This window comes from Arvicola amphibius, chromosome 6 (assembly GCF_903992535.2).
Source record: "Arvicola amphibius chromosome 6, mArvAmp1.2, whole genome shotgun sequence".
NCBI lineage: Eukaryota > Metazoa > Chordata > Mammalia > Rodentia > Cricetidae > Arvicola > Arvicola amphibius.
In genome coordinates this window covers 5,553,364-5,562,661 of record NC_052052.2, presented here as the reverse complement: position 1 = coordinate 5,562,661, position 9,298 = coordinate 5,553,364, and the positions used below count along the sequence as shown (strand labels likewise).

Genomic DNA, 9,298 nt, shown 5'->3' with positions numbered 1-9,298 from the left:
AGGCCATGAGGGCAGCTGGTCCCACGAGGGGGAGGGGCCGTGGTGGGTGAGAGACAGAGACGGATAGGCATGCAGAGTGAGGTTGGATATTTATTTAGTGGATTATGGAAGGGAAGGGGAAAGGGGAGAGGGAGGGAGAAGGGAGACAAGGAGGGAGAGGCAGAGAGAGAGAGAGAGAGAGAGAGAGAGAGAGAGAGAGAGAGAGAGAGAGGGGGGGGGGGAGAAGCTACCTCTTCCAGAGAGAGATGGAAAAGAAGGAGCTCAGGCTAGAAGCGGGGTAGGGGAAGTGGGCAGGGCTTGCCTCTTAAAGGGACAGGACAGACCATTACAATATCTATTTGTGTGTGCACATGTGTGCACACGAGCACATGTCTAGGTCAGAGCACAGCTTACAGGAGCTGATTCTTTCTTTCTAGGATGGAACTCAGGCCATCATCAGGCTTGGTGACAGGAGCCTTATAGCTGACCCTGAAGTAATTTTACACATTTCAAATAATTTTCTCCTCTGGACTGCACCCTGTCACGTGAGGACAGGTGTGGAATTTTCCACTCATGGTACATGTCATTTCAGAGCAGCTAGCACTTCACGTTCCTGTGGGAACAAGTTGAGCAGTCAGGCTGGTGGGACTGGCCCTCCCAGGCCAGCTGTGCCATTTTGGCTAGGTTAATAATCCATTTTTGTGCCTCAGTTTCCTCACCTGTGAGATGAAGTAACAAACCCCAGTGACTTCCTCATAGTCTTGCTTAAAGCAGAGGTTCTCAACCTATGGGCTGAGACCCCTTTGGGGCTTGAACGCATATCATAGGGGTCACATATCAGATATTGATATCACGGTTCATAACAGTAGAAAATTACAGTTATGAAGTAACAATGAAAATACTTTTACAGTTGGGGGCCACCACAACATGAGGAACTGTATTAAAGGGTTGCAGCCTTAGGAAGGCTGAGAACCGCTGGCTTTAAGGGTAATAGGGAAGCCAGGCGTGGTGGCTCAGGCCTTAAATCCAGTGCTTAGGAGGCAGATACAGGCGGAGCTCTGTGAGTTCAAGACCAGCTTGGTCTATCACATCAAGTTCTAGGCCAGGCAGGGCTGCACAGTAAGACCCTGGCCAAATAGATAGATAGATGGATAGATAGATAGATAGATAGATAGATAGATAGATAGATAGATAGATAGATGATAGATAGATGGATGGATGGATGGATAGATATAGATAGATAGATAGATAGATAGATAGATAGATAGATAGATAGATAGATGAGAGAGATACATACATACATACATACATAAAGCTGGAGACTCAGTGTGCAACAGCACTTGCTGCACAAATATAAGGACTTGAGTTCAAATTCCATCACCCATAAGAACCCAGGCATAGCTGTGCACGGCCTGTAACCCTGCACTATGGGGTCTGATGGCTGGAGGATTGCTGGGGCTTGTGAACCATGAGCCTAGCTCCAGATTCAGGGAGGATTGCTGGGGCTTGTGAACCATGAGCCTAGCTCCAGATTCAGAGAGATGCTATCCCAAGGAAGAAGGCACAGAGCGATAAAACAGGACCCTTGATACCCAGTGGCCCCCACAGGTAACCATTTGGACACACAAGTGCACACACACAAGCACGCATTCTGCATTCTCCCCCCCCCCTCTCTCTGGCACGCACGCACGCTGCGTTCTCCCTCCCTCTCTCTCTCTCTCTCTCTCTCTCTCTCTCACACACACACACACACACACACACACACACACACACACGCACGCACGCACGCACGCACAGTCAGGTGCAGTGGTGGGCACATGTAATCAGTGCTGAGGAAGCAAGGCCGACAGTTAGGTCCCTCATCAGCTAGCCCAGTGTAATCGATTAGCATTGCTCTCACACTCTGTGAGAGGCTGTCACTAAAAACAAGATGGGTAGCCTCTGAGTAACAACACTCCGGGCTGGACTCTGACTTCCACATGTACATACATACACACCAATAAAAAACAAAAAAAAATAGTAAACATGCCCATATAAAAATGCTTGGACAGGGCCTGGCACCAAGTAGGTATTCAAAGACAGGGTCATCATCTATCCCAGCACTGGACAGAGCGCTCTCCCGAAGAGGCCCAGGGAGGGCCTCGTGAGGGTTGGGACACACTGGCTTTTGAGTCAGGCCATTCCATTTTTGGAAGGAAGAAAATTCTTCATGCGTTTTGCCAAAATCCACCTACTTGCAACTCCCCCACATGGGTCCTGACTCTGCCAGGAACCAAATGTCAAAAAAAAAAAAAAAAAAAAAAAAAAAAAAAAAAAAAAAGTCTTGTGTGAGAGATGGAGAATGTAAATAATCAGGACAGAACTGGGTTGAGGAACGGCAGCCTCCTGCGGCAGCCTTTCCGCGGGGGTTGCCACAGCACTCAGTCTGGACCTAAGTGCAGACTGAAGCCAGAGACCGCTCAGGAATGGCAGCAATCCTCGGTTCTCTGCTCTCATTAGCAATGAGACCTCTCTCTTCCGGCTAGCACATTGTCTCCCTCTTAAGAACCAGGGAAAGTCACTCCACTTGTCCAAAGGTGACAGTCACAAGAGCCCTGCAGCCATGACCTCATCACCCTTAATACGTGCCTGTAATCACCGTGCAGCCAGGGAGTGGGCCAGCGGGGCAGCCACGCGTCAGGCCTCTTGTTTACAGAGCCTTCCAGGGCCCTGCGTCTCTTTCCTGCCTTTCCTGGCATCCTCCTTTGCAGCTGGCGCGTGCGTTGTGACGGCAGGAATGCAGGCGTCTCTATAAAGATAGAGCCGATAGCTTCCCTCTCATGACTCTTGCTTAAAACAACTCAAATATAAGACATGCGAATCAATTAAAACCCAGGCCATCGAGCCAGCTGCTTCAGGGCTGGGCCGTGGTGATTCCTCCTGGGCTGGAGTGAGAGCTGTCAGGCTTACAGATTGAAGGAGGTGGGCAACAGTCTCAGTCACTACAGGGCTTGTCTCTCTAGCTGCTCAATCAAGTGTAGAAAAGAGGAACCTGGCAGTGGGCCCCTGCGTCATTAACCGGTTTGTGGTACTGGTCACAGTTGTGGTCGTAGACTCCGTGGATCTGGAGGACTTGGCTGAGAAAACCCTTGCCAGGACTTCTAGCGGTTAAGAACTTACAGGTGTTTGTAGCCTGTGCCCTTCCTGGGTTTTGAATCTGCACAGGGTGTGTGCCACAGGGCTCCCTCTCCAACTCCAGTGTCCTCCCCCTCTGGGCACACAGAGCAGTTTGCTAAGCTGCCCTTTGCCACTTTGGGTGAGATACTACCTCTATACTGGGGAGCAACCCAATTCTAGCCACCCCCTTTACTCAGGGGTGTATTCCAAGATACCGACAGGATGCTTGGAACTGAAGATGATGGCACCAAATCCAGCTTAGTGACAGTGTGTGTGTGCATATGTGTGTGCATGCGCATTTGTGCACGTGTGTGTGTGCATGTGTACAGCATGCAGAGGCTTTAGGTGTCTTGGGTTTCTCACCAGAAGCTTGCCATCTCAGCAAGGCCAGCGAGGTCCTGCAATCTACTTTTCTCTGTCCCCCACTGCTGGGGTTATAGGCACAAGTAGCCATAGGATTTTTTTTTTTTATTTCACTTGGGTGCCAGGGTGGCTGGCTGCTCAGTGAAGTTCCCATTTAATATTTCTAAACTAAAGTTGATCATAGGTAACTGAAACCCCAGAAAAAGGAAAGTAGACTTGGGGGGTAGAGGGGACAACAGTGTGATCACCATCCTGAGTGGGGTTGGGGGAGGGAACATGACCATGCTCTCCCTCTAGGGTGGGGTGGGGGTTGGGTTGGCACGACCCTGGTCCCCTCCAGAGTTGAGTCTAGAGAAGCTTTTCATCCACCGGAACCCAGAACTTCCCAAATCGCTCCCAGGGGAGGAGGAGTGCATGGAGGTTGGGGGGCAGAGCCAAGGGCCTGGGCTGCTCCTGCATCCTTCCCTGGACCCTGTTTTGCTCAAGTCAGTGATGCTTGTCTTAGTGTTTGGAAGTCCACATTACCATCTCATCTCTGGGTCCAAGCGACAGCAGAAATCCAGAGCGAAGCTTCTAGGCAGCATGAGTCCCCTAAAGACAGCCAGCCTCCACCCCAACTCCTGCTCCTCTAAGAATACAGATAAGACCAAGCCTGCAGATGCACAGGAACAGTTTGTATTGTTCCCTGGGTGTTAAACATTAGCTAGGCTCCTGCTGGTCCTCAGGTCCTCTTATTCCTTAAGCTCTAAAACTGGGCACCAGGGCAGCTCTGCTCCCTAACCCCACCCTGGGCTCACCTTCCTGACCTCTCGTCAAAGGTGTGGGGGGGTTCCTCTTTCCCTGTTGTGTTCTCCTGGACTATCCCAGGTCATCTCTCTCCTCCCTTCTCCCACAGGCAGACTGTCCAAAGGTTCTGTGCCTAGGCGCCCCTGCTGGGGTCATAACCACTCCTAGTTAACTAAGGGCATGGACTTCCTCCTGACTCAACACAGGACACTGACTCACCTGGTGGGAGGTCTTCCAGGCAACCAGACCCTCTTTAAACTCCAGCATGACAAACCTCTGATACCCGGCTTCCTCAGCCCAGGACTCGAGGCAGCCCCTCCCTAGAGTTTCTTACTCGCACCCCTTGGGTTTCCGTTCACCCCTCACCAGAGGACCCAGAGGTACATCACCAAGGACCAAGGATTTCTGTCCACATAGGAGGTACCAGAGCTAAGACACAGCTCTGCCAGCCGTAGCCACTCATGCTGGTCCATCACCTGCCATCTCCCGAGGCTCCTGTAATAGGAGGTCTTTGAAGGGCCTCCAGTGGCTCTGTCCATTCTTGCCTGTTCTGACCCACTCCTGCGAAGGAATTTCCGTTTCTCTGCCCTCTTGGCATCCAGTCCATTTTCTATCCCACGGGTTCTGCAAACCTTCCCAGCGCCTCTGCGCAACCCCATTCCCACCGCTTGCTACTTGTGAGCTCGTCCTCAAGCCTCAGTTTTCCCGTGCAGATCAGCCTTGCACAGCTGGATAAAGGAGAAGGGGTACAGTGTGTCACGGGGGGCCTTGTTCGGACGGAGGGTGGATGCTGGGGTTGGCGAGGATGGTGACGGTGGTGACGATGGTGGTCGCGAGGGAGCCGGAGTGGCACTGGTGGTGATGATGGATAATTGTGGATGACGGTGATGATGGCGGCGTTGGTGACGGTGATAGCGAGGATAACGGCGGCGAGGACAGTGATGGAGGTGGTGATCACACTGATGCCGATGACAACAGAGGCGGAAGTAGTGGTGATGGTGATGGCAATGCTGGCCATGGCAGTGATGGTGACGATGGTGAACCTGTACCTCATGACTATTGATCAGTCTGGAAGGTCTTCCCTTCCCTCCCCCCGTGACATGGACACACACACACACACACACACACACACACACACACACACCCCTACATTACACGTGGAACCAGCATAGGGGCGACCACTCACACATGTTTTCTTCTGGGTCCTACGCCTGGCTCTCCTGGGGTGTGTAGCGGCACAGAACTAGAAGGAGGTGACAATGGGAAGGCTGAAAACAAAGAAAGGAGGCGGCGGAAAAGGAGAAGAGGAGGGGGATGAAGAAGGAGAGAAATGGAGAAGCAGACAGGAAGGGAATAAGGATGTACGGAGGAAGGGGGAGGGAAGGGGAGGCCCCTCATTTCCTATTTACTTACGGCGTGCCAGGCACAGACTTGCAGCGCTTCTCATAGAAGACACATTTACATATGTGGACTTATCTACACACACGTGCATGCACACACACACACACACACACACACACACACATTCATTTAATTTAATTTAATAAACAGGTCTGTTTATGCCTCAGAGAACTCCAGTGAGTGGACAGCCACCAAAACTGAACTAACTGGGCAAAGTCGCCTAAGATAACAGTCGAGTGGAAATCAGCCACTACCAGCAGAGACCCGACTGTCAGCCCTTGCTGTGGGATGATGGCACCTGAGTCCCTGGAGGTCTCTCTGGTAGCTGTAGGAAGTGGTGAGAAGCCAGTGATTGAGGAAGTCACAGATAGGTTGGCAGGAAGGGCCTTGAGAGGACACTCTGGTGACAGGCAGGAAGTGAGCTGATAAACTAGACCTGAGAGATAGGAGGCCTCCTGTCACTCAAAGGCCAGAGGGAGGTGTTTAGTGAAGAGGGGCCTGGGTCCTGCCTCCTGCACTCAGGGGCTGGGCTCAGCCCCAGGGGGGAGCCTTAGTGGCCAGGAAGTGGGGTGGGGGTAGAGGGTGGGGGATGGGAGTGAGGGGGTGGAGGGGTGGGGGGTGGGTGGAATCTGGGTTCCCTAGTCTTCCCCCTTATCACCACCTGGCCCTGACCTACAGGCTGGTGCGCAAGGCCGACTTCCCTCTTAGGTGTCTCCAAGGGTTCTCACAGGCACACCCAGAGATGAACTCTACTCCCAACCCATGGAGCACTCAGGAGTAACCATCACCAGGTGTGGATGCCAAGGACAGATATGTGGGATCACTGCCTGCTGCTCGGGCAGCTTTCCCATAAACTTGAAATCGTAGCCCAGACTGGCTCACACTCACAAAGATCAGCCTGCCTCTCCCTGGGATTAAAAGTGTGCTGGTTTTTCTGTGGGTTTTTTTTTTTTTTTTCATCTCAGCATTGAGAGGCAGAGGGAGGATAGGGACCACAGGTTTGAGGTTAGACTGGTCTACATAGTATGTTCCAGGCCAGCCAGGGCTGCATAGGGTGACCCTGTCTCTTAACAAAACAAGAATTAAATAATGGTAGTAATGATAATGATGATGATGAGGGTATGCTAATAGAAACACAGAGGGTGAGAGACAGAAAGGCGAGGGAGGAAAGGGGAAGGAGAGAAATGGAGGAGCAAGGGAGGGAGGGAAGACAAAGAAGGAAGGAGGAAGACTTAAAAAGGGAAGGAGGGAGGAGATAAAGGAAGGAAGGAGATAAAGGAGAGAGGGAGGGAGGGGAGAGGGAGGAAAGGAGGGAAGCAGGGAAGGCAGAGCGCAGAGGGAGGGGCTGCCAGGCCTCCTCTTTCTTCTTGAAATCACTCACTGTCCTCCTGATTGCAGCCCTTATTTCTAAAACAGACACTGTCAGCTGGCAGACCAAACCTGCCGTAGATTTGCTTGGCCCTCGTGATGTCCCCATGACCTAAATCCGCCCCTCTTCTTTCCCAGGTTTGCCTAGGCCTGCCCACTTCTCTCCGAAGTATAAGAAACCTCTACAGAGGTGTTCTCAGGTGCCTGCTTCGTCAGGGTGTCTGGTCCCTTCTCCATTGGACCCACTCATCCGACCTTCCTTGTCTACTCCAAGCTTTCCTAATTTCATCTGGGGATTTCCACAGTGGCATCCTGCCTGGCCACACATCCCTCAGCTGGCTGAAGCTCACCTACGATGTTGGTAGTTAGCCTAATTTTTCTATGGCACGCTGCTATCCTATTATTTAAGAATGTGACTGTGGGGCTGGAGAGATGGCTCAGTGGCTGAAAGCACTGGCTGCTCTTCCAAAGGTCCTGAGTTCAGTTCCCAGCCCCCACATGGTGGCTCACAACCATCTGTAATGAGATCTGATGCTCTCTTCTGGCCTGCAGACATACATGCAGGTAGAACACACTCTATATAATGAATAAATAAATAAATCTTTTTCTTAAAAAAAAGGAATGTATCTGTGCTGGCTAGTTTTTATATCAGTTTGACACAGGCTAGAGTCATGTGAAAGATGGAAGCCTCAGTTGAGAGAATCCTCCATAATATGGGGCTGTAGGCAGGTATGGGGCTATAAGCAGGTATGGGGCTATAAGCAGGTATGGGGCTGTAGGCAGGTATGGGGCTATAAGCTGGGGCTGCAGGCAGCCTGTAGAGCATTTTCTTAAATAGTGATTGATGGGAGAGGGCCCAGCCCATGGTGGGTGGCGCCATCCCTGGGCTGGTGGTCCTGGGTTCTATAAGAAAGCAGGCTGAGCAAACCGTGAGGAGCAAGCCAGAAAGCACCACCCCATCATGGCCTCTGCATCAGCTCCTGCCTCCAGGTTCCTGCCCTGTTTGAGTTTCTGTCCTGACTTCCTCTGATGATGAACCGTGATAAGGAAGTGTGTGCCAAATAAACCCTTTCCTCAGGTCATGGTGTTTCATCACGTACTAGAAACCCTATGACAACATTCCGAGGTACTCGTGTGCGTGTGTGTGTGAAAGAGAGAGAGCATGTCTTGCTATGTTGTCCAGGCTGGCCCCTGAACCTCTGTGCTCGAGGGATCCATCTGTCTCCACCTCTGGAGTAGCTGGGACTCCAGATGTGTGCTGCTGTACCAGACCTTCTGAGTTTTCCTCAAGCATTTGTCTTTTCTTCCTGCCTCCTCGGGAGTGTCTGGAAGGAGGTGGTCATCCTGAGTCAGGTTTCTGTCCTGCCCTCTTTGGTTGGCTACATCGCAGAATTTAATAGATACCTACTTAATTCAATATTTCTTTTTTATTTCTGGCTGTTGAGTTACATCCAAAGAAATTCTCAAGTTCACCTTACAATGACAGTAGACAAGAACACAAGGCTATGAAATGGCCCTTTTGAGGCCTCCCTGGGTGGCCCTATGGCCAGTGACCATGGCCATTGTGATGGCTTTCAGGTAGCCGGTGGGCTCTGGGTGGTTCTGGATGTCTCATGGGAGGACATTGGTTTTCAACTACATCTATTTCCGTAAATGTTTCAGAGCTCAGCAAGGCTTCAAACACCTAGCTGGTCATTTGAGTATCCCTCTTCTTGCTCTGCCCAAGACACACGGCTTCGACACCACAGCAAACAGCACTGGGGCCAGTTTCTAGTCACTTCAAAACAAGCCTAGTGGCAAAGGCGCTGTCCCGACAGAGCAGAGCGGGGTGAACAAGCCTCCCGAGGTCATCTCCGGGGGAAGGCCGCTGCAGCTAACTGACTGCCGGGCCTGGTCTTGGGTGCTGAAATCCCCTCTCTTCATGTCTCATCATTTCAGCACATACGGGAGAGAATGATGTCATGCCGCACAAATGCCAAAGTCGCCCTTTGGAGCGGCGACACCAAACATGGGCAGCGTGCCTAAGCCAAGTTTGCTTGGGCAAACACGCAGCCCTGTTGCTGAACTCGTCTTCTGAGTCGATGCTTCTTGGGCAGGTTTCATGGAGGTTCTGACCTGGAGATTCGATTTCTTTGAAGTTTTGAACTTCAAAGCTTTGTCAGAAGGCCACACAAGATGCCCACGCTAGAGTGCCTCTATTGTGGGGGACAGGTACCCAAATACTCAGATCCTTAGACGGTAATAA

At 51.5% G+C, this 9,298-nt stretch overlaps 1 long non-coding RNA gene across 1 annotated transcript; it reads left to right on the top strand.

Moving 5' to 3' along the window:
* Positions 1 to 4,082: 4,082 nt before the first annotated feature.
* Positions 4,083 to 7,570, top strand: LOC121677219. The gene is made up of 3 exons (XR_006020841.1): positions 4,083 to 6,022; positions 6,364 to 6,476; positions 7,192 to 7,570. It is a non-coding gene; the product is annotated as an uncharacterized LOC121677219 (long non-coding RNA).
* The last annotated feature ends 1,728 nt before the right edge of the window (positions 7,571 to 9,298 follow it).